This window comes from Sus scrofa, chromosome 9 (assembly GCF_000003025.6).
Source record: "Sus scrofa isolate TJ Tabasco breed Duroc chromosome 9, Sscrofa11.1, whole genome shotgun sequence".
NCBI classification, from domain to species: Eukaryota; Metazoa; Chordata; class Mammalia; order Artiodactyla; family Suidae; genus Sus; species Sus scrofa.
In genome coordinates, this window is record NC_010451.4 from 86,668,237 (window position 1) to 86,693,914 (window position 25,678).

Genomic DNA, 25,678 nt, shown 5'->3' on the forward strand with positions numbered 1-25,678 from the left:
ATCTTAAAGAAGCAAAGGACATGAGAAAATTAATACTGACTCCTGAAATTCCACTGTTTTTATTTAAGAGGTTGAAAAAAAGTGAAGATCCTATTTATTTATTTTTATTCTTAGGAAAAATATTGAATCTCTCTTGCCTAGAAGCATGTGGTAGATGCTCTTCAAAAAAAAAAAAAAAGCAGATTTTGTTCCTTTTAAAATTTAAATGTTGGAAAGAGGAAATTAATGAATAATAATAGCAATAAAGTAGAGAGGGACAAACACATACATAAGTAATGATTTCTTACACTATTATCTTCACAAACAGGTTTATTACAGTGGCCAGTCAATGACAAACCAATTTCACCATAAGTTTGTTTCAACGTGTAATGAACTGAAAAGATAAATGAATGGAGTTCCCATTGTGGCACAGTGGAAATGAATCTGACTAGTATCCATGAGGATGCAGGTTTGATCCCTGGCCTCTCTCAGTGGGTTGGGGATCCAGCATGTAGAAAGAAAATTAAGGATATTTAAGCAGAGCTTGAAACACAAACAGTATTTTCTCTAAAGAGAAATGATGGGATATACTGAATTAAATGAACAATGACATGCCAAATTTGAACACCTAGAAGAAATGGACTTTATAGAAATATACAGCCCATCAAAACTGAATCAAGAAGGAACAGATAATTTGAATAGACCAATCATTAGAAGTATAACAGATTATGTAATTTAAAAAAAAAAAAAAAAAAACTCTCTACAAACAAGTCCAAGGAAAGATGGCTTCACAGGCAAATTCAACCAAAAATACCAAGAACTTATACCAGTCCTTCTTAAAATTTTCCAAAAGACTGAATAAAATAAAACTCCCAAAGAACTTCTATGAAGCCACCATTACCCTAATACCAAAATCATACAAAGATAATACAAAAAAGAAGATTATAGGTCAGTATCTTTAATGAATATAGATGAAAAAAATTTAGTGAACCAAATCTAAAAACATATAAAAAAGATCCCAAGTAGGATTCATCCCAAGTTCACAAGGATTGTTCAATGTACACAAATCAATCAATGCAATATACCACATGAACAAAAGAAAAGCCAAAAACTACAGATCATCTCCAGAGATGAAGAAAAATCATTTGATAAAATTGAACATCCATTCATGATAAAACCTCTAACCAAAGTGGGTATAGAGGGAACATATCTCAACATAATAAAAGCCATTCATGACAAACCCACAGCCAATATAATACTCAAGGGAGAAAAGTTGAAAGTCTTCCCCTTAAAATCTGGAAAAAGGCAAAAATACCCACTCTCACCATTTCTATTCAAATCATATTAGAAATCCTAGCCACAGCAACCAGACAAGAAAAAGAAATAAAAAGTATCAATATTGGAAGGGAAGAGATGAAATTTTCACTAGATGCAAATGATACCATATATAGAAAACCCTAAGGAATCCATGTAAAAACTACACACTCTGATAAACAAATTCAGCAAAGTAGCAAGATACAAGAATAACATTCAGAAATCAGTTGTACTTCTGTAAACTAACACTGAATTATCAGAAAGGGAATGTAAAAAAATACCTTTTAAAATTACACCCCCCCACATAATACCTAGGAATAAACCTGACCAAAGAGGTGAAAGACAGAATAATAAAACATTAATCAAGGAAATTAAAGAGGATTCAAAGAAATGGAAAGATATCCCATGCTCTTGGATTGGAAGTATTAATATGGTTAAAATGTACCACTACCCAAAGCAATCTACAGATTCAATGTGATCCCTATCAAATTACCTATGACATTTTTTACCAAACTGGAACAAATAATCCAAAAATTTATATGGAACTATAAAATACCCAGAATTGCCAAAGAAATCTTGAGGGAAAAAAAACAAGATGATTAAACAGGACACATAACTCTCACAGATTTCAGACAATACTGCAAAACTACAATAATTAAAACAGTGTGGTGTTGATATAAAAACAGATGTATGGATCAATGAAACAGAATAAAGAGCCCAGAAATAAACCCAGACACCTATGCTAAATTAATCTTCAACAAAGGAGGCAAGAATATAAAATGGGGAAAAGACAGTCTCTTTAGCAAGTGGTGCTGGCAAAACTGGACAGCTGCATGTAAATCAATGAAACTAGAACACACCCTGACACCACACACAAAAATAAACTCAAAATGGCTTAAAGACTTAAACGTAAGACATGACACCATAAAATTCCTAGAAGACAACATAGGCAAAATGTGCTCTGACATAAACCATACAAATGTCTTATTAGGTCAGCCTCCCAAGGCAATAGAAATTTTAAAAAATAGTATGCAAATAGAACATAATCAAACTTACAAGCTTTTGCACAGCAAAGGAAACCATTAAAAAAAAAAAACCCTAAGGAATGGGAGAAAATAATTTCAAATGCTGCAACTGTCAAGGGCTTAATCTTCAAAATATACAAACAACTTACATAACTCAACAACAATAAAAATCAAGCAACCCAATGAAAAATAAGACCTAAATAGGTGTTTCTCTAAAAGAGACATGCAGATAGTCAGTAGGCATAAGAAAAGATGCTCAACATCATTATTTATTAGAGAAATGCAAATCAAAACTACAATGAGGTACCACCTCATACCTGTCATAATGGCCATCATTTAAAAGTCTACAAATAACAAATTCTGGAGAGGGTGTGGCAAAAAGGGAATCCTCCTACACAGCTGGTGGGAATGTAAGGTATTGCAGCCACAATGAAAAACAGTATGGAGGTTCCTTAGAAAACTAAAAATAGAATTGCCATATGATTTAGCAATCCCACTCCTGGGATCTATCTGGACAGAACTTTAATTCAAAAAGATACATGCATCTATGTATTCATAGCAGCACTACTCACAATAGCCAAGACATGGAAACAACCTAAATATCCATCAACAGATGAATGGATTAAGAAGAAGTGGTACATATATACAACGGAATACTATTCAGCCATAAAGAACAAAATAATGCCATTTATAGCAAGATGGATGCAACTAGAGATTATCATACTAAATGAAGTGAGGAAGAGAAAGACAAATACTGTATGATATCACTTATATATGGAATCTAAAATAGGGCACAAATGAACTTATCTACCTAATAGAAAGAGACTCAGAGACATAGAGAACAGACTTGTGGTTGGTAGGGCTGGGGGCAGGAGAACAGATCAAATGGGAGTTTGGGGTTAGAAGATGCAAACTATTGCATTTAGAACACAACTAGATCCTGCTGTATAGCACAGGGAAATAAACCCAAATTCCTGCGACAGACCATGCTGGAAAAGAATATGAAAAAGAATGTGTGTGTTGGGGGGGTATAAAACAGTCACTTTGTTGTATATCAGAAATTGACACAATATTGTAGATCAACCATACATTTATTTTTTAAAAATTTAAAAAGAATTTGGCCTCCTGAAGCTGTATACCTGGGTTTTGAATTCTTGCACTGCAGAACTTACTAGAGGTAGGACCTTGGCCAAGATACTTCAATATTCTTTGCCTTAGTTTTCACAGCTGCAAAAGTGCAGATTTGAATAGAACTTTCTTCCAAGATTTATTATGAGTATTAAATTAGTGAAAATAGGTATAAAGTTCTTGGAATCGTACCTGGCACCCAGTAAGCACTCAATATATGCTGGATGTTATTCTGCTATAGCCATGCAGGATAGTAAAAAGAAGAGCATGGGCATCTGGCTTTGGTTCTTCAGTTAGTCAAATTCTCTGGACCCCCTTTCAGCCATTTGTAAAATGAAAGTGTTGGGAGAGCTCAACTCTAAATTTCCTTTCAATTTTAAAAAGTATTGTTTTTAAAACCAATGGGGGTGGGGGTGGGGTGCTACACTGTGCAAAATTTTGTAAGTAGGAAATGATACTATTTTATCAGAATATTTTTAAGGCATTAAATTACTTTCACAAAGATGCATTTCATGGATTCCTGTTAATTCATCTTGTATTTTCTCCTCAACCAAATCCTGTTTTGATTTCACTTGCCAGTGCTCCACTGAAGTGGCTCTGGTCAAGGTCATGATGATTTCCATGTTGCCAAAACCACATGTAGGTGGGTGCCTAAGAAGTAGTTTTGAAAAAACGGACAAATGGATGAATGAGATTTTCATCAATGAATGTGGCTCATTTCAATTATAACTTACTTTCAAATATAATTTACTTGTATGGGAAAAAGGGTCATGGTAATACCAGCCTATTTACTGGAAATTTTACTTTCAATATCAGCATATGCTCTTTAGAGTAGAAATGCATAGTCAGAGTTCTTTACTCAAAGCTATCTTTGAAATAATTAAAGTAAATAATTCTAACTATCTTTCAAAAAATGCCTTTGCAAACATATCAAAATTGTGCCCACAATGACCAAATGAACATTGAGATTTTTCTAAATTAGTCAGATTACCTCCATAGAACTATAATAAGCAATAAGAGAAAAAATTATGATAAGGAGAAGTAGAGTCAAAATTTCTTTTTATCTCTCTCTTGAGGGCATGACTATTTGGATAACCATTGCTTAAGAACAGCTTAAAAATAAGTGCTTTTTTCTTAAACATGTTGTGTTTTCCTCCAAGAGTGAAATATTTGAGAGGTGTCCATAGAAACTATATCTAAAGTGTTCACTTTATTGTCAGTTTGTATTTTCTTTTTTTTTTGTCTTTTTAGGGCTGCACCTGCGGCATATAGAGATTCCCAGGCAAAGGGTCCATTAGGAGCTATAGCTGCTAGTCTATGCCAGAGTCACAGCAATGCCAGATCAGAGCTGTGTCTGTGACCTACACCACAGCTCATGGCAATGCTGGATCCTTAACCCACTGAGCAAGGCCAGGGATCAAACCCGCAACCTCATGGTTCCTAGTTGGATTGTTTCTGCTGCGCTACAACAGGAACTCTCAGTATGTATTTTGAATAATTTCCTTTATAGGTAGAAATAATCGCTTTATCTTTTAAGTTTTATTGAGATACAATTGACACATTATATTTGTTTTTAAATGTACAACAAAATGATTTGATATATATATATTATAAAATGATTATAACAAGAAGTTAACATCCATCACTAAATCATTTTTAGATAATAAAACAATACTTGATTAAGAGTCCCTTAATAATTTAATCAATTGTTTAAATAACTGCCTTGTTTAAATGTAATTAGTTTAAGGGCGATTATACACAGATGTTCTAATTCTTGGGTGGGTCTTCTCTTCCTGTAACTCTGAAGTGACACCTTTACTTTTCTCTACATTCTCACCTCCTCTGTCTTCTGTCTGTGCTTTTTGCATAACTAACTTCATTTTCTGATTGCCTGAAGCAAAGCCCTCGTTGGTATCCAAGGTGAAATAAATATGACTTTTAGACAAAACTGGACTCCTTAAAGTTTTGAGTTCACAATTGATATAATGATGAATAAAAAGAAAAATACTTATCCAATCACTAATGCTCATTTTTGCATGAGATAAATAGTCATGACTATTTTTGTTAAAGGTTGTATTTGAATAGTTATGACTAAATTTAAATACAAAAAGTAATTATTACCTCATCTAATACTGTATAAATTCCATGTGGGCAATGAGAAATGATACAGAAATATATTTATCACTTTGAAATAATTATTAACCTAGTTCCCTTGTGAATAGTAACAAACTAAAAACAAGACCATCAGCCCTCAAATCACCAGAGACCTAATTACAGTTTCAACTCTCCTCATCATGGAATCTTAAACCAAACAGTATCCTTCTGATCACCCTCAGTTGTTTAAATAATCTTCCTTACAGAGGGCCTCTACTGTCTCCTATAAAGCAAGTAAACTTGCAATAATCAATCTGCTCTTGCCTGCCTAGTACAACTTCCTTGTTCCCGCCCCCTTCTGCCTATAAAATCTCTTGCCTTGTATAGTTCTTTGGGACTCCTTTGTATCTCCTAGATTGGGTGCTGCCTGATTCATAAATCCCCCAATAAAGCCAATAAGATCTTTAAAAGATACTCAGATAAAATTTTTAGTGCAACCATTAATATTGTCATTTGAAAAGTTACAAAACTATCTCACAAACATTCTCTATGTGATTCTCACAATTTCATGAGGTGAATAATTTTATTCATATCCACATTTTCTACCTAAGGAAACTGTGTTCTATGAAAGCCAGGATTTGAGGATATTTTTGCAAGGCTAGACTGGGTGCGTACACTTAGATCATCAGGTAGTTGGTAGAATCAGTACTTGTACATGAGACATGAACACATTATTATTCAGTTTCAAGATCAGAGTGTTGATTAACTACAAATACAGGAAGAGTGATCAGTAATAAGGGTGACAAGCTAATAAATGTAATTTACCTTTTGTATTTCAACTTCCACTTTTATTCTTATCAGAGGAATATTTTCTGTCAACTTTTTTAAGGAAAAGGCTAACAGATACTTCTATATTAGCCATAAAAATACTTCTATATTAGCCATAAAAATACTACCTCAGATTCTGTAGAGTAAGACTTAGAATGGCATTTTGTCAGAAATTAAATTAAGCCTATTGTTGGGGGAGGACCCTTATTTACTCTTTACATTTACATTTTTATACATTTTTTTAATGTAGGAAAGAATTCAAATAATTTAAATTCTCATTCCATAAGAATGAAGTAGAAAGGCATTGTCTGTAGGTTCTGACCAGAGTTTATTTCTCATGGTAATATGTATACACAGTTAACCCTTGAGCAGTTTGGGCATTGGGGTACCAACCCTGAGCACAGTTGAAAATCTAAGTATAACTTGCAGTTGGCCCTTTGGATTTCCAGTTGCTCATATCTGCAGTCCCACATCTGCATATTCAACCACCTTGGCTCCTACTGTGCTGTAGTATTTGCTGTTGAAAAAACTTGCATACAAGTAGACCATGCAGATCAAACCTGTGTTGTTCAATGATCAATGGTATGTAAGAATTGGGATGTTTGATTAATGGTTCCTAATGACTTTGCAGAACTTCTTACCACTTGGACATAAAATACATTTGCCTCCTCTTAGGACTTAATAAATACATAATATGAGTATTTACATCATTTGTCTGTTTTTCCTGTTTGTTTTTGAGTTTGGGGTTTTAAAGAGGCAATGTGGCCCAGCAACTGCCCAGTGACCTAGGATGGCTATGCTGGAAATTTCTGCATAGTCTTTGGCCTTAATAACAAGCCCTTGTATGATTAAGCTCCTACAACTACTTTCAGAAAAGAACTTTCTTTTCCTTCATAACCAAGCATTCAAAAGATGCTGGTCTGGCACTGTTCTCACACTTAGACTCCAGACCCACAGTGTGGCTTGGACACGATACTGCTCTCAACCCAAACCTGTCATTGTCAAAGACTAGAGGTTCATTCAGATGATGCTTGAACAAGCAAGGTGTTACTATTTTTTCAATTGATTAATAACTTTCAAGACAGTGGATGAAGAGGTTTTAATCTAGGAATCTCCCTGTGAAAGGTCAAAGTCTTATACAGTTGAGTGATTTTTGATACTGCCCATAAAAATGTCATCTCTTTTCTAAATAGTTTTCAAAAAGTTTATTGGGAGGATGTGATATTTTAGGATGTGTTTGAGTAATAAAATAAGAGAATGCTTTTCAAAGTGGAAGACCAAAAAAGACATGAAGAAAAAAACTGTCCTAAGCATAGATAAAACTTGAGAAAAGCATCTGAAGCTAGAGTAGAATTATCAGACAAGGACAATAAATTACCTAAGACAAGTGGACTTTGAAGAATATGAAAAATGTACACTTATTAACAAGAATAAGGTATTGATTAAAACATTCTAAAACACCTTATATTTGGAACTAGCTATTTTCATTTTAATTTTAGCATAGCATTGAAAAAATGGAATGCAAGAAGGCATTTGAGTTTAAATATTATAAAATGATGTTTGCACCCCTTCTAAAATAGACAATTTTTATAATACATAAATGACAGGAAACAAACCACCCCAATAGAAGCATGAAATGCATGTGGAATGGCTGTCAACCAAAATGTGTGTGTGTTTACCAGTAACTTGAAGTGATCACAATCATTTAACCAAGGGCATATTCTCCTTATCTTTTTTGACTTGGATATGTGAAGAAAGATGTAATTCATATGTTCTGCGTTCACTTACACTTGAAGTTTTAAAATGGGGCTCAAATTCTGTATTTGTATCCCATGAGCTGGTTATTTCTGTTGAAAATGTCTCTTTTCTTGATTAAAGAAAATTCATACTAAATTAGAATCCAAAGCTGTTAATTCATAATATCAACTCCTAGTCTAGAATATACATATTCTATTCACATATGAGAAGATATTCTAAGTTCTATGAACAATCTTCTGGCACAACAAAAGGACCAGGTCTTACATTTTCTGTTGCTATCAATGACCAATGTACACCATGACAACATAATCATATCATAAGGACTGTTTCTGCTTAGCTTCCTATTTCAACAATCAGCATATTTCATTATATCTATCTTATGAGACTCCAGATACAGAAGTTCTTCCTTTATGCCTCTTATCAAGGTTTATGAAATAATTTTTGTTTGTTTTTTGTCTTTTTAGGGCCACACCCATGGCATATGGAGGTTCCCAGGCTAGGGGTCTAATCAGAGCTGCAGCTGCTGGCCTATACCATAGCCACAGCAATGCCAGATCTGAGCCACGTCTGTGACCTACATCACAGCTCACGGAAACACCAGATCCTTAACCCACTGAGCAAGGCCAAGGATCAAACCCACAACCTCATGGTTCCTAGTCAGATTCGCTTCCACTGGGCCACAACGGGAACCTCTGAAATAATTTTTATTTTCACCAAATACAGGGAGCACTATCACTTGCCCTAAAAGAATCAAACAGAATACAAAGCAATATAAAACAAAAACGGTTTTACTTTTCATTAATGTACACATCTCTTTTTATACACTATATCATTCCTTGGTTTCCAGATCAGCTTCTCTTGTCTATTAACTGATGAATTTCCATTTGCAATAGTTTATGTCATTTCCCCCCTCAATAAAGGTCTTCATTGTCAATTTTTGTGGTAAAAAAGCAAAAACAAAAGAAGAAAGATCACAGTGCAGCACTGGAAGCCAGATGTCATGGCCTTTGCTCACAGCTCTCACCAGGCCGAGCTTCCAGAACCATAATGGCTCATTATCTGAGATGAGACATGAGCTGTCAGGGGCTCCTATAACCCTAACAGAAGAAGTTTCTGCTGTGGCTGGTTCTCTGGTAGCTTTTAATTCATCCTCCATGATACCAAATGCCACTTTGGGTGGTAGCCTGTTAGTGTTGACACTTGTTTTTGTATGCCATAGTTTAAAGAACCACACTATGGAATAGCGCCAGAATGTGTCTCGTAACATTTAGTCACAATAAAGGCACTTATATCCCTCTAATTTTCTTTTTGTGTGAATATTATTTAAATTCAACTCTCGTAGGAAATTTCAATTATACGATACAGTGCTATAAAGTATAATCACCTAGTTATGTATGAGATCCTTAGATCTTATTCATCTTATAACTTAAAGTTTATACTCTATTTCCAGTCTCATCCTATTTCTTCCACTGTCCAGCAACTTTTCTATTCTCTGTTTCTATGAGTTCAATTTTTTTTCTTTAAGAATTCTAAATGGAAGTTCTATCACATAGTATTTGTCAGCCTCTGTCTGGATTATTTCACTTAGCATAATGCCCTCCAAATTCATCTATATTGTAAATATCAGAATTTACTCCTTTTTCAAGGTTGATTAATATTCCATTGTGTACATACGCCATATTTTATCGATCTATTCATTTAGTAACAGAAACTTAGGTTGTTTTAATACCTGGGGCTATTGTGAATAATGCTGTGAACATGGAAGTAAAGATATGATAATGATAATGATTTCATTTTAGGGGATATACACCCAGAAGTAGAACTGCTAGATCAGATAGTGTTTCAATTCCAAATTTCTTTAGAAACTTCCATATTGTTTTCCATAATGGTTGTACTACTTTACACTTCCACCAACAGCGTACAAGTGTTCCCTTTTCTCCATGTCCTCGTCGGCATTTTCTAACTCTTGTTTTTTGATAAAATCCATCCTTACACGTGTGAGGTGATATCTCATTGCATTTTTTAATTTGCATTTCCCTGATGATTAGTGAGGTTCAGTGCCTTCTATCTGGATATATTATTTAGGAGAAAAAAATGTCTATTTAGGTCTATTGCCCATTTTCAATTGTTTTTGTTTCTTTGTTTGTTTGTTTGCTATTGAGTTGTGTGAGTTTCTTGTATGTTTGGATATTAATCCCTTATCAGATATTGGTTTGCAAATATTTTCTCCTGTTTCCTCAGTTGCTTCTTCCTTGTGCTAATGGTTTCTTTTGCTCTTTGCTTTTTAATTTGATATAGTTCCATTTGCTTATTTTTGCTTATTTTATTTATTGCTGCTCCCAAATAGTCTTAAGAAATCAGTGGATTCATACCTTTGACTTATATACAATATAGCAGAGGGCTCAAGATATGTAACCAGTCCTTAGAACAAACAAAACTGTTCTGGTTATACTTTACAACTTAGTGAGTTTAATTAAGGTTATTAGTTTCTGAGCTGTTTTAGAAGCTAGGAGTAAGTCCACTGCCTTCTCCCTTGGCCGTTTATTTAATAAGATTAAAATTACATAAAAATTAATTTTCTTGAACCATATGTCAATGCTTATCAAAAGTGTCATAGTAATGTCTTATTAATAAGAACAATATAGATATTCAGGATGTTGTGAATTGAATTGTATCCTCCCAGATATACACTCAAGTACTAACCCTAGGTGCCTGTGAATGTGATCTTACTTGGAAATAGCCTTCTAAATGTAATCAAGTTAAAATGAGAGCAAGTTGAATTGGGGGGGGGGTCTAATCCAATATGACTAGTGTCCTTACAAGAGGAGGAAAATTTGGACATGAACATAGAAACACAAAAAGGAGATGAACACATGAGGAGGGAGACAGAAATGGAATGCCTAGGGCTACCAGAGGCTGTAAAAGTAGAGAAAGGATCCTCCTCTAGAGGATCTGGAGGGACTATGGTTCTCCCAACACCTTGATTTTGAGGTTCTAGCCTCTAGGACTACGAGAGAACAAATTTCTTTCTTTCTTTCTTTTTTTTTTTTCTTTGTCTTCTTTATCTTTTTAGGGCTGCATCCACCACATATGGAGGTGCCCAGGATAGCAGTCTAATAGGAGTTGCTGCCAGCCTATGTCACAGCCACAGCAACACGGGATCCAAATGGCCTACACCACAGCTCATGGCAACACCAGATCCTTAACCCACTGAGCGAGGCCAGGGATCAAACTGGCAACCTCATGGTTCCTAGTCGGATTCATTTTCGCTGTGCCACAACAGGAACTCGCAAATTTCTATTTTTTTAAGTCACCCAGTTTGTGGCACTTTGAGATACTCCAAGTAGCTGGAGATAGAAGTCTTTCACTTCTATAGGAGAGCTCTGGTGGTGTATTACAGCGTAGCAGTGTCCACTACAGTGTACTGTGTTTGCAGTCATAAAATAAATAAATCCATATTTTAAAAAGAAATGAACATATTTTCTGATGAATAAATTCCAAAGGCCTTATACAGAAGATGTACAGTCAGGACTGAAAGTAATGCTACCCAAAGTCAATGTTGCAAAGAACCTTGCTCCAAAAATAACCTTCCAAGAAAGGTTGTCCTCCAAGCTGGCTATTTGCTAAAGATTTCACTATAAGGACTGCTGATCCTACAGACCACTGACTATGAAAATCATGTGCAAATATCTGGCATTTCTAGATTTTGGGCTATTGCTTTTTAGGCCTGGCTTTATAATATGAAAAAAAAAACATGATAACTATTCAAATTAAATAACAAATTGCCATGGGTTTAGCTGCTTGGAAGCAGAGATCATTTTAGATGGATCTTGATAACTCAATGGCCCCCCACAGTATCTGCAGATGGTAGGTGCTAAAAAAGAGTTAAGTAACATGCAGTCATTTGATATGTGTAAGTAGTTGGTTATACATGAATAAGATAACCTGTAGCTAAAAGCTGAGTCAAAGTATTAATACTTTACATTTATGCAGACATTACAGTGTAAAAGTATATTCACATACATTATTTAATTTTCAAAACATTTCTACCAAATGCATGTTATTGTCTCTGTTTTATGGACAGGAAATTAAGGCTCAGAAAGTTTTAAATGATGTGTCCAGGATCACATAGCTAGTGAATGGTGTAAAATCAGTGGGTAGGAGAGAGACTCACAATCCAAATCTCTGTGCCAAATTTTATTCTGTCTCCTATAACATAATCACTTTTTGGGGAAATGCCTACTCAGGTCTTGACAAGACTATAGACTTCACTGTAAACTGTTATGTTCCTGGACACTATTCACTTCAACAGTTTCTGTCCCAATTTGTCCACTTTAATTGGAGTTAAAAATATTTGAAGCCCCTTTTCTCATTTGAACAATGTAAGAGTACATGTGTTAATGCTTACATCGCACCAGAAAGGAATAGTCTCTGTTTTAAATCCAAGAAATTAGTTTTATAATTATATAACCAAAATTCTAACCAGATGGAGTTCCAAATGAATTATGTTAACTCTCTTCTTTCTCTTTCATTCAAATTACAGAAATTTTATGCTAATTTTATCTATACTGTTCTATTCCGAACATACCAGCTATTCTAATTAAACATTTTAAAGCCATCATTTATCATCATTTGATATATAAAAATCATTGTACTAGACTGGGTGCTTTAACTGCCCAGAATTTCTCTATATGCAGGAGCAGATCCACTAACACATCACTCAAAATGATCACCATGAGATAGCCCTGGAGCACTCCAACTGTGCCTTCTGGACCCAAGCTTGTGAATCCCAGTACTATCTCAGGAATCTGGAATTTGGAATTGAGAGTTAGAGACTGGAGGTCATTAAAGCTGTATAACATGACTTCAACATACTAGGAAGGAAGTCAAGAATCCCAAGTGACCAAGGTCCCTAAGAACTGGCCTAATGTGAAATTGGTTGCAAGAGATTCTGAAAGACCAGATAGAAGTAAATCAATCAACAACTAATTATAAAAAATTAAGCCTGGCCATAACAAGACTCAACCACTTTCACAAATGAAATAAAACTATTTAGACATTTTATAATCAATGCCCAACTTCGACTACATAAACTGTGCTATAGAAAACAAAGAACAATAAGTCACATTTAACACTACTGAAAGGTACACTTAAAATGGTTAAGATGAGGAGTTCCCTTTGTGGCGCAACAGAAACAAATCCGACTAGTGTCCATGAGGGTTCAGGTTCAATCCATGGCCTTGGTCAGTGGGTTGGGGATCCAGCATTGCCATGAGCTATGGTGTAGGTCATAGACACAGCTTGGATACCATGTTGCTGTGGTTGTGGTGTAGGCCAGCAGCTGTAGCTCTGATTCAACCTCTAGCCTAGGAACTTCCATATGCCATGGGTGTTGCCCTAAAAATCACAAAACAAAAAATTAAAAAAAATGGGGTAAGATGAAAAAAAATGAAAAAAATGGTTAAGATGGTCGATCTTATGTTTTCTTATCACCACCCCCTTGAAAAAAGTCACAGAGAAATTACCTTGTTAGTTAAGAATACAGTATTTATCCAGTCGAGGTTATCTGTTTCCAACTGATGAGAACACAGTTAAATTTATTAATCATGACAAAGGGATGAGGCACTTAATGTAGCTCTGAATAATAATAAAGTTTACTCTTAAAGAAATCTGTAGATATTAGCAGTGGTGTACCGATAAATGTTTAACAATCATCTCTCAGATAACAAAACAGTGATGATTTATAAAATTAAAGTTGGTTTTCATGGTATAAATATTTCCACCATGCCTATTTTAAATTACCACATCAGTAATCATGGAACTGAGAAGAGATGAATGAGCATAATCAGCTCTTATTCATAAGTGGCATTCAGAACCCCATAGTGAGACAAGGCAAAACAGAACCACCCCAAATGTCTTCTGTGTCTTCATTTCATTTGTGTCAAGAGTTCAAAATGTAGGAAAAAGAAAAGGGAACTAATATTTATGAAGCATCTACTGTGTGCCAGATCTATTTTAAATTATTTCATTATAAAATGTCATGGGGGTATCAGCCAAGATGGCAAATCACAACCATACTCATAATAACTATCAGTGAAAAATTTCAAGACCGACTAGAAAAAAAAAATCTACAACTAAAGACACAAAGAGGAAGTATAACAAGGTGAGTTATGGGGCAGACTCACAATAGAGTCATCCCATACCCCCAGGCAGGCAACCCACACTGGAGAATAACTATATAACAAAGGTTTTCCCAAAGGTGTGAGAGTGCTGGGTCTTTTATCACTCCCTAGCCTAAGGGTCTTGCACTGGGAAGATGAAAGCCAGCAGAGCTTAATTTTAGGAATCCCAAAGGACTAGGGGAAATAGAGACTTTACTCTTAGAGCCCACAAACTCTTACACACTCAGGGCTCAGGGGAAAAACAGTAATTTGATAGGATCTTGAGTCAAACCTACTTGCTGGGATCCTGGAGAGGCAGAGAGTAGCTGTGGCTCACCCTGAGGACAAACACACAGGTGACAGCCATTCTTGGGAGCTGCTTCTACTATATGGACACTGATGCTGGTGGGCACAATGGTGGAATTCTGTCTCTGGATCATTAGCACCAAGACCTGGCCCCACCCAGCAGCCTATTGGGACAAGCGGTGGGATGCCTCAGGCCAAGCAACCAACTGGAGGGGATACAGCCCCACCCATAAGTAGACAGGCTGTTTAAAGACCTCCTGAGCTCACAGCCACCTCTGGACATAGCCTTGCCCACCAGAGAGCCTAGGACCCAGTTTTGCCCACCAGTGGTCAGCAACAGCCCCAGAATCTCTTGGGCCTTGGCCTTGCCCTTAGGAAGCCTTCTCTAGCCTCTGGAGCAGCCTCATCTATCAGGGATCAGATAGTAGACACAAGAAAACCACAATCCTGCATCCTGCCCACAGTGGGTCAGACCATTCTCCTTGACCAGCTAGGCCCTGGCTCTGCCCACTAACAGGCCAACACAAGCTTTGGGATATGCTATATCCAACTCTGTCAGTAACTGACCCTCCCCCAACTATCTGATACAAGCTCCAAGATCCCTGGGGCCTGCAACCAGACTGTAGGAACTGGCTCTGTCTGCTAGTAGTCTAGTACTTCGAGGACCTGGATCTATCCACCAGTGGATAAGAAATAGCCCCAGAACCTTCTAGATCCCGACTCCACCCACCAGTGAGCCCACAGTAGCCCCAGGGCCCCCTTAGGTTCTGCAGGTGACTGCCTCATGACCCAGCTCTCCCAACCAGCAGCCAGTAGTCTTTGCACAAAGCAGAGCCTGGCAACCAGCTGGACCAGGGTCCAAACAAGCCTATCAGGCTGTCCGTAAAGCCAGACCACCACAACAGAAGGACACATGCAGCCCTTTTAGGGGGAAGCCTTAGAGCATACAGCTTGTTTGATGAGAGGGGAATGTGCTACTGGGATGCAAAGGACTTCTACAGAAGGCTACTTCTTCAAGATTGAGAAATGTAGCTAACCTACCAGATACATAAAAACATCAACAGTAACTTAAGCAAAATGAGGTGACAGAGGAATATGTTCCAAAAAAAGAAACGAGCTAAAACCCTAGGAAAACTAAGTAAAGTAGAGATAGACAATCTACTTAAGAAGGAGTTTAGGGTAGTGATTATAAAGATAATCAAAGTAGTAATTATAAAGATGATCAAAGTAAGCAGGAGGAAAATAGATGCCCAGGGCGAGAGGTTAGAAGTTTTGTAAAAGGAGTTAGAGAACATAAAGAACAACTAAACAGAGATGAAGAATACCATAACTGAAATGAAAAACACAATAAAATGAATCAATAGTAGACTAAATGATACAGAGGGACAGATCAGTGGGCTAGAAGACAGAGTAATAGAAATCACTGTTGCTGAAGAGAAAAGAGAAAAAAGATTGAAAATAAATGAGAGCAGTTAAAGAGACTTCTAGGAAAACACCAAACATACTAATATTTGCATTATATAATGCAAGGAGAAAAGCATCCTAACCTGAAAGGAAACAGTTACACAAGTCTAGGAAAGATTCATATAGGATTAACCCCAAGAGGAACACACCCAGACACATTATAATTAAAATGACAAAACATAAAAATAAAGTGAGAATATTAAAAGCAACAAAGGAAAAAACAATTAAAACAACAAAGACAGTCATCAAATCACAAAAAAAAGAGAACAAAAGAAGAAAAAACAAAAATATCTAAAAAAAAAAAACCCTTCAGAACAATTAACCAAATGGCGTACATATCAATAATTAGCATAAGTGTAAATGGACTAAATGCTCCAATCAAAAGATGTAGAATGGCTGAATGGATATAAAAAGAAGATCTATATCTGTCTAAAAGTGTTATTTCAGATCTAAAGACATACAGACTGAAGATGGGGGATGCAAAAATGTTTTCCATGCAAATGGAAATCAAAAGAAAGTTGGGGTAGTAATACTTATATCAGACTTTAAAGTTAAGACAGAATAAGAGACAAAGGAGGACACTGTATAATGATCAAAGGATTAATTTAAGAAGAGATAACAAGTGTAACTATATACGTACCCCACACAGGAGCACCTAAATACATAAAGCAAATATGAATGGATATAAAGGGAGAAATCAACAGTAGCAATAAAAGTAGTGACTTTAATACCTATGCACATCAATGCAGATAATCAATAAGGAAGCACTAGCTTTAAATGACACATTAGACCAGATGCACGCAATAGATGTATATTGAACATGCCACATGAAAAGAGCAGACTACACATTCTTTTCAAGTGAACATGCAATATTCTCCAATATACATTACATGATAGACCACAAATAAAACCTCAGTAAATTTAAGAAAACTGAAATTATATTAAGCATTTTTTCTGACCACAACACTCTAAGACTAGAAGTCAAATATAAGAAAAAAACTGCACAAACCACAAACACATGGAGGCTAAACAATATGCTACTAAACTAAAAGGATCACTGAAGAAATCGAAAAATACCTATAGAAAAATGAAAACAAAAACATAATGGTCCAAAACCTATGGGATACAGCAAAAGGAATTATAAGAAGAAAATTTATAGTGATATAAGCTTGTGTAAAGAAACAAGAAAATTTTCAAATAAACATCCTAACCTTACACAACAGAACTCTGCAAGGATTTTTTAATACCCACAAATCAATTGATTTTATACACCACATTAACAACTGAAGAATAAAAACCTAGTAATCATCTCAATTGATGTAGAAAAAGCTTTTGATAAAATTTATCATCCATTTATGATTAAAAACTCTCTGGAAATTGGGCAGAGAGGGAACATATCTCAACATAATAAAGGTCATATATGACAACCCCACAGCTAACACTGTACTCAATGATAAAAAGCTAAAAAATTCCCTGGTCACCTAGCAGGTTAAGGATCCAGTGTCATCACTGCTGTGGTACAGGTCACTGCTGTGGCATGAGTTCAATCCCTGGCCTGGGAACTTCCACATGCCATAGGCACAGCCAAAAAAAAAAAAAAGAGAGAGAGAGAGAATGCCATACTAGAATGTTTATACTTTATAGACCATGATGGAAGATGATAAAGAAAGGGAATGTATTTATATGCACGACTGGGTCACTTTGCTATACAGGAAAATTGGCACAACATTGTAAACCAACTATAATAAAACACACACACACAAACTGTGATGATCATTGTACAACTAAAAATGTAACAAAATTCATTGAGTTAAGAAAAGGGACCACTATTTTCCACAATGAGCCTTGTAAGACTAAGTTTTTAAGTTCTATAAATGTATGACTTCTAAAAATAAGCAATAAAATGAAAAAAGAAAAAAAGTGTGTTACTAACACAAAAATGTTCTAAGATCAGGAACATTAGAAGTATTTCTACTCTCACCACTTCTACTTAACACAATATTAAAAATCCTAGCCACGACAATTGGAGAAGAAAAGGATATAAAAGAAACTCAAATTAGAAAAGAAGAAGTAAAACTGTATTGAGTATGCGCTCAATTAATGATGCTGAATCACTAGGAGTTATTTCCCGCTGTGGTGCAGCTGGCTGAGAATCTGACATTGTCTCAGAGGCAGCAGGGGGTTCGATCCCTGGCCCAGGAACTTCCATGAGCAGGATCACCTGAAAAGCTTGTAAGAAATGCAAATTCTCAGGCTTCACATAGACCTTTTGAATCAGACACTGGTAGAGTCCAGCCATCTGGGTTCTATAAGCCTTCTTGATGGTTCTGATGCATGCTGTAATTTTTTTTTTTTAATTTTCCCACTGTACAGCAAGGGGGTCAGGTTATCCTTACATGTATACATTACAATTACAGTTTTTCCCCCACCCTTTCTTCTGTTGCAACATGAGTATCTAGACATAGTTCTCAATGCTATTCAGCAGGATCTCCTTGTAAATCTATTCTAAGTTGTGTCTGATAAGCCCCAGCTCCCGATCCCTCCCACTCCCTCCCCCTCCCATCAGGCAGCCACAAGTCTCTTCTCCAAGTCCATGATTTTCTTTTCTGAGGAGATGTTCATTTGTGCTGGATATTAGATTCCAGTTATAAGTGATATCATATGGTATTTGCCTTTGTCTTTCTGGCTCATTTCACTCAGTATGAGAGTCTCTAGTTCCATCCATGTTGCTGCAAATGGCATGATGTCATTCTTTTTTATGGCTGAGTAGTATTCCATTGTGTATATATACCACCTCTTCCGAATCCAATCATCTGTCGATGGACATTTGGGTTGTTTCCATGTCCTGGCTATTGTGAATAGTGCTGCAATGAACATGCGGGTGCACGTGTCTCTTTTCAGTAGAGTTTTGTCCGGATAGATGCCCAAGAGTGGGATTGCAGGGTCATATGGAAGTTCTATGTATAGATTTCTAAGGTATCTCCAAACTGTTCTCCATAGTGGCTGTACCAGTTTACATTCCCACCAACAGTGCAGAAGGGTTCCCTTTTCTCCACAGCCCCTCTAGCACTTGTTATTTGTGGATTTATTAATGATGGCCATTCTGACTGGTGTGAGGTGGTACCTCATGGTAGTTTTGATTTGCATTTCTCTTATAATCAGTGATGTTGAGCACTTTTTCATTTGTTTGTTGGCCATCTGTATATCTTCTGTGGAGAAATGTCTATTCAGGTCTTTTGCCCATTTTTCCATTGATTGATTGGTTTTTTTGCTGTTGGGTTGTGTAAGTTGTTTATATATTCTAGAGATTAAGCCCTTGTCAGTTGCATCATTTGAAACTATTTTCTCCCATTCTGTAAGTTGTCTTTTTGTTTTCTTTTGGGTTTCCTTTGCTGTGCAAAAGCTTTTCAGTTTGATGAGGTCCCATGGGTTTATTTTTGCTCTAATTTCTATTGCTTTGGGAGACTGACCTGAGAAAATATTCATGATGTTGATGTCCGAGAGTGTTCTGCCTATGTTTTCTTCTAGGAGTTTGATGGTGTCCTGTCATATATTTAAGTCTTTCAGCCATTTTGAGTTTATTTTTGTGCATGGTGTGAGGGTGTGTTCTAGTTTCATTGCTTTGCATGCAGCTGTCCAGGTTTCCCAGCAATGCTTGCTGAAATGGCCATACTACCCAAAGCAATCTACAGATTCAATGCAATCCCTATCAAATTACCCAGGACATTTTTCACAGAACTAGAACAAACAATCCAAACTTTTATATGGAACAACAAAAGACCCAGAATCGCCAAAGCAATCCTGAGAAACAAAAACCAAGCAGGAGGCATAACTCTCCCAGACTTCAAGAAATACTACAAAGCCACAGTCATCAAAACAGTGTGGCACTGGTATCAAAACAGACAGACAGACCAATGGAACAGAATAGAGAACCCGGAAATAAACCCTGACACCTATGGTCAATTAACCTTTGACAAGGGAGACAAGAACATAAAATGGGAAAAAGGGTCATCTTTTTATTTTCCAAAAATAATTAAATATGAGGAGTGACCACATTCTAATAAACTTTTTATTTATGGCAGGGAGTAGTAGGCACTCAATATAAATGAGATCATTATTGAAATTACAATTTCAAAGTCAACTATTTTAAAACTTGCCATTCATTTATACTGGATGGTTCATTGGTCATAAATGAATATTTGTAAGAGTTTAAATGTTAAAAACTGAGTTTTCTACAAATTAGTAAAACTGAATTATGATTAATATCTATTGAAATCAGCCTTTTATGTTAGCACAGCACTTCTGTTAGCATAGCATTCAGAGAGTACAAACAGTAGTGCAAGCTGCTAAAGTATTATATTAATGTAATGCAGAGTGTCCTTGTTTCGATAATCCTTCTTCCCAAGAAACTAATCACAGTTCATTTGAGTCCTACTTCTCATGCCTTTGAGGATGGCATGGGGTTATGAGCTCTGCCTCCATGTCCTCTGTCTTCTCTACTTTAGCACAATTATCAACTGCCCAATCTTATTGGAGGCTTGGAAAGAGGCTTTTGAGTCAATCTTGAAAAGGGCCACTTAAATTCTGACCATTGAGCCCCTTGAAAGCAGGATCACCTTGGTGACTACCAAATCTCTCCAAGCTTTTACATTCTCAACTATCCATTAAAAACAACATCGCCAATGTCATACAGAGTCTGGGAGGGGGTTAAATGAGGAAACAGAGCAAAGAGCCTACACATGCTCTCCTCCTTCTGTGCTGAAAGTCTGGAGCAGATGTCCCTCAGCGGACTTTACCGTTTTTAGGTCGAGATCTTTTGGGAATCTGAGGGTGTCTAAGGTCCTGCTGTGATGAGGGAAGCAGGTCCATCCTCACAAAATGTGGCAGATGATTTCAAGGGTTTCAAGGACCCAGAAGACTTAAGGCACCAAAGACCAGTGGCTAGGAAACCCCTGGATGCTACAGAATATCTAATGAGGAACAATGGATGTAAATGTGGAAAACAGGTAAAGGATAAAAAGAGGAAAAATAACTAAAATCTAATAAATAAATGAGAAAAGGAAAAAAAAAGGCAAGATGTGAAAACTTGGTTCGGTCAGAGAGAATATGTAAGAAATAAAGATCAACGTGTTGCTGCTGTACCCAGTCTAAGTTGAATACTTGTTAGTCATGGATTTAAGTAATTTGCAGAGTGCTTAAATAGTTAATTGTGGCCTTAGAAACATTTGACAACAAAGTGTATGCTAATCTGAAATATAATCAAGTTGTAAACACCAAATTGACCTTCCAGATGTCAAAGATGAATAATTCAAGTCAGCCCTTTCTCAGCCCCACCATCTAGTACATTACACTGATGAGGCTTTGCCTTCCTTCTCAGCTTCTCCATTTAGAATTAGGGACCATGGTTTCTGGAGGCTTCTTTGAACCACATACACAAACAAATTAGCTTAATTATTTACTGCTTTCCCAACTCAGATGAAATGATTCTGTTTTTGGTTTTTTTTTAATTACTTCCAAAAAAAGACAATCTCAATGCCAAGCAAGAGCTTGCCCCTGGTGCATCTTCTGCTACTCTGTTGCTCTGTCAGCCCTGATTCAAGGTCAGATTTTTGTATATCTATTTTCCTTCTCTCCTCTATTCCCTGAGGTGAGGCCCCACCTAAAGGAAGGGGCCAACCTAAACATGCACTCTAAGGACTGGTGTCAAGCAGACCTGAACACACTGGAATTTCCCCTCTGGACAAGGCCTCGTTCCCTGTTTCCAGGCATAGGTAAAATTCTCTATCAGCAAAGCCACCAGGATGGGCTTTTACGAAAATTTTTTTTTTCAACCCAGTTCTCCACCAGGATGATTTTTTTTTCAACCCAGTTCTCCACCAGGATGATTTTTTTTTCCTCCAGTAGTCATTTGGCAGTATCTGCACACATTTTTGGTTATCACCACTGGAGGGGAGGAGGAGTTGCTATTGGCATCTGTTGGGTAGAGCCCAGGGATGTTGCTAAATATTCTGCAATGCACAGGACAGTCCCCCATAACAATTTACCAGATCTCAAACATCAATAGCCCTGAAGTTGAGAAATCCTGCTGCAACCCCAAAGCTAGAATATGAAAACAAATTTTTTCTGTTTTCTTTTTACAGGGTTGAATCAGAACTTCAGCTGAGGCCTACATCACAGCCATGACAACACCGGATTTGAGCTGCATCTGTGACCTACACTTCAACTTGTGGCAATGCCAGATCCTTAATGCACTGAGCAAGGCAAGGGATCAAACCCTCATTCTCACAGACTCTATGTGAGGTTTTTAACCAGCTGAGCCACAATGGGAAATCCTAGAGTATGAAGAATTTGACAGGACTGTTTTTATGTGTGATTCTCTTCAGTCCATTCACATCATATAGTTTTTTTCTGAGTACCTTTTCTTAAACTACATGCCCAAATTCCTAATAAACCCAGAAAACCTATTTACATGGGCTATCTAGCAGGATGGAGGGATCAACATGGAACCCTCCCACTCTCCTCACTTAATCTGGTGCTGAGGAAGGAAGACGGCTGGAAGGAAGGCAAGGAAGGAATCCCAGGTGTATTACTCAAGGGCCAGTTGAGTTTGAAAGGGTACTTAAGCTTCCTGAATCTCAGCTCCTCACTAAGAAAATGAAAATGGTTCTCATAAAGGTGTTCAGATTAAACAATAAATAGCCGTGTCTGATTGGCTGTTTGCCAAAGTGGGTACTCAATAAATGCCATTATTGATGTTTCTTATTAATGGATCCCAAAATGAAATGGAGCAGGACCCTATGGTCCTTCCCCCACCATGTCCTCCACCTGCCTTTCATCTGGGGGAAAACTTTAGCCAAAGAATAAGTTTAATTATAAAAATGAGAAAATACAGAAGCAAAGGAAAACAGTCAAATGAGACCAAATAATAAGAGTTTAGTGATTAAGCAAAGTCAAGTACCTTTAGTTCCTTCTCAAGGGCAATAGATAATATTCTGAGCCATGTCCTGTGAGCCCTCTTGTAGATACTGAAACCCCCACCAGATGGAAGAAGTTAACTACATGGTGACCAGACTGTAGCCATGACATCAGCTGCCATGATTCTGAGAACCGGCCTCAAAGAAATGGGAACAAACTGACCCTGGAACTGAAGATTAACTGTACTTAACAAAATCAAGATGATACTAATCAGATACCACATGACCAATTTCAAGATGACTGTCAGAGCTGAGTGTGCTGCTGATGCACATAGCCCTCTCTCTCTACCTATAAAAACTTTTGCCCACTGATTGTCAGTGGTGGGGGGAACTGGCATTTGGATAGAAGTCCACTCTCCACCTACCCAGTTGCCAGCATCTGAAATAAAGCAAACTTTCCTTTCCAGTCTTGCTTCTTTAGTGGTTTTAGAGAATCAAGCAGCCAGATCCCACCTTCAGTAACAAAGCTGTATTTTGCATCATAACCTGCAGAGGTCATTAAAATTCACATTCTCAGGTCCTAACCACAGAGGTTTTGATCTCCTATGGAAGGAGTATTTATAGAGAATATGCATTTTTTTTTAAGACCCAGAGATTCTGAACTACATCGTCTGCAGCCCATGTGTTGAGAAACTCTGCAGCCTAGGAGTTGGCAAAGAACAACCTCAAATATTCTGAACCAGATGCTCTGATTCCTTGAAACTCTATAGACGAGGCAAAACTATAGTATTTCTTATTGCCTTCTTTTTCTCTGGAATCTAAATTCTGAGATAATCAATCTGAAGAGCCTCACTTTCCCCAAGCATATACCCTCCTGTCTGAGAGCCATCAACTAATTCATTGAGGTTTCCATCTCCTATTCCATAAGAGAAAGAGAACACTTGGCCACATGGGCCCATAGATGAAAGATTAGGAGAGAAAAAGTGGCATAGCCTGACTTACCCTCAGAGAACATTGTGGAGTCATGGAAAAATCTGTCATTAGAGTTGAAAAGAGTGGAGTTTCCATCTTAGTCCTGCCTTTTGCTTGCCCCGAGCCTCAGTATCTTCAGCTGTAAAGAGGAATGAAAATATGCACTTCTGTTATTAGCAGGTGCTCTCAACTACCTATTCCACATGGGTTAGTCATTCTGGAATTAGATCCTCCTGTATGTGGCAGACAATACTAGTTATTCATCCATTCTCCAATTCTTGCTTGCTAATGGAAGCCCATCATTTGGCAGGGACAGAAATGTACCCAGATAAAAAGCAACATACCTTACTCTTACTGGCATCTAGGAGTGGCCTGTGCCATAATGCTGGCCAGTAAGACCTAAGATTAATCCAGTTGAGGGTTTCTAGAAAAGTATTCCTTCCCTTTTTTCCTCTTCTCTTTTCCTCATGTTCTTCCTCCCTCTTCTTCTTCCTCCTATGAATATACTTTCTATTAATCAGAGTGTGTTTGTGAGGGTGGAGGTGAAGGTTTGTAAGTAGAGGTGGATCACTTCCATCCAAGAAGACAAAGATCTGTGCTAAGGATGATGGAGCAGGAAGCCTGGGTCTTTGGGGGGTCCTTAACACACTTTTGGGCTTTTCACCTCCAGACTTGATCCTACATGACAAAAATAAGCCCCCTATTTGTTCAACCACTATTGTTAGAACTTCATACTACAAGCACAATCCCTACCCAAACCTCTGCTTTGGAAGAGAAGTGCTTTGTTCCAGAAAGAAGATTGCTTACACCAGCAAAATTCAGCCTCCCGGGGTTAAACCTCCAACTTTTGTAGCTCTCCTATTTGCTGGGAACTTTCTAACTCAGATCTATCCTCTGGAATATTCTCTTCCAAGTCATAGCCTGTTGGGTGATCTTCTGACCTGCTGTTGACCTAAATGCTTCAGTTTTCTTTCTTTGATTTTTTCCCGCCTACTCTCATTTACCTTCCTGACTCTGATACTATCCTTCAAACAGAATAAAATGGTTGGATTTCCATTAATGAAGCTGTTTTGGTCCTCATGGCTGAGACTAAGAGGTGGAGTGAGGTGTAAGAGTGCAAATTTAGGGAAGCACTGTCTCACAGGTCCTGCAAGTAAAGAGTCAGTGTGCTAGAGTAAGTGCCTCCTTAAATTCCCTCAACTAGCCTCATCCTAGTGGCCCTCTCCCCATGCCTCTCCAGCCTTGCTAGCTACCAGCTTCTGGGCTGAACCCAACCTTCGATTTCAGCGTCTATCGAACTGCAGTTTATGACCACAATCTTTTGGTAAGATTTCTGTAATGGATATGGTACTTTAAAAGATGGTATACAATAGAATAGAAAATCCTGGAAAATGTCCATTTTATAGAAAGAATGCCTTACATAGTAAGGGAAGTACTGTTACTTTTCTATCAGTTATACATATAAGTATGTGTGTATGTTATGTATGTATGTATGTGTAGCACTGCGCCATGAGATAAAATGTACTGCTTACTTTGAATTATGGTCCAGCAGTTGGGGGAGAAAAAAAGGTTATTTTCTTTGCTCCCAGCTTATATCCCTTTTGATCTAGGTTTCTCACCTTCACACTAGATATCTGCAAATTTTCACCTGCAAATTTAGCTTATATATGCTCATAGAATATTTAGCATATGTTAGCTACCAGGAGCTTAGGTATGTGCTGAATAATGATTCCCA

The 25,678-nt window shown here is 37.1% G+C and overlaps 1 long non-coding RNA gene across 4 annotated transcripts in view; it reads right to left on the reverse strand.

Annotated features, from left to right (window-relative positions):
- Positions 1-25,678, reverse strand: part of LOC110255481 — a 324,773-nt gene that overhangs the window by 115,676 nt on the left and 183,419 nt on the right. For all 4 annotated transcript variants that reach the window (XR_002335849.1, XR_002335848.1, XR_002335847.1 and 1 more), the window contains one exon: positions 23,974-24,082. This is a non-coding gene — a long non-coding RNA (uncharacterized LOC110255481). The remainder of the gene's footprint in view (positions 1-23,973; positions 24,083-25,678) is intronic.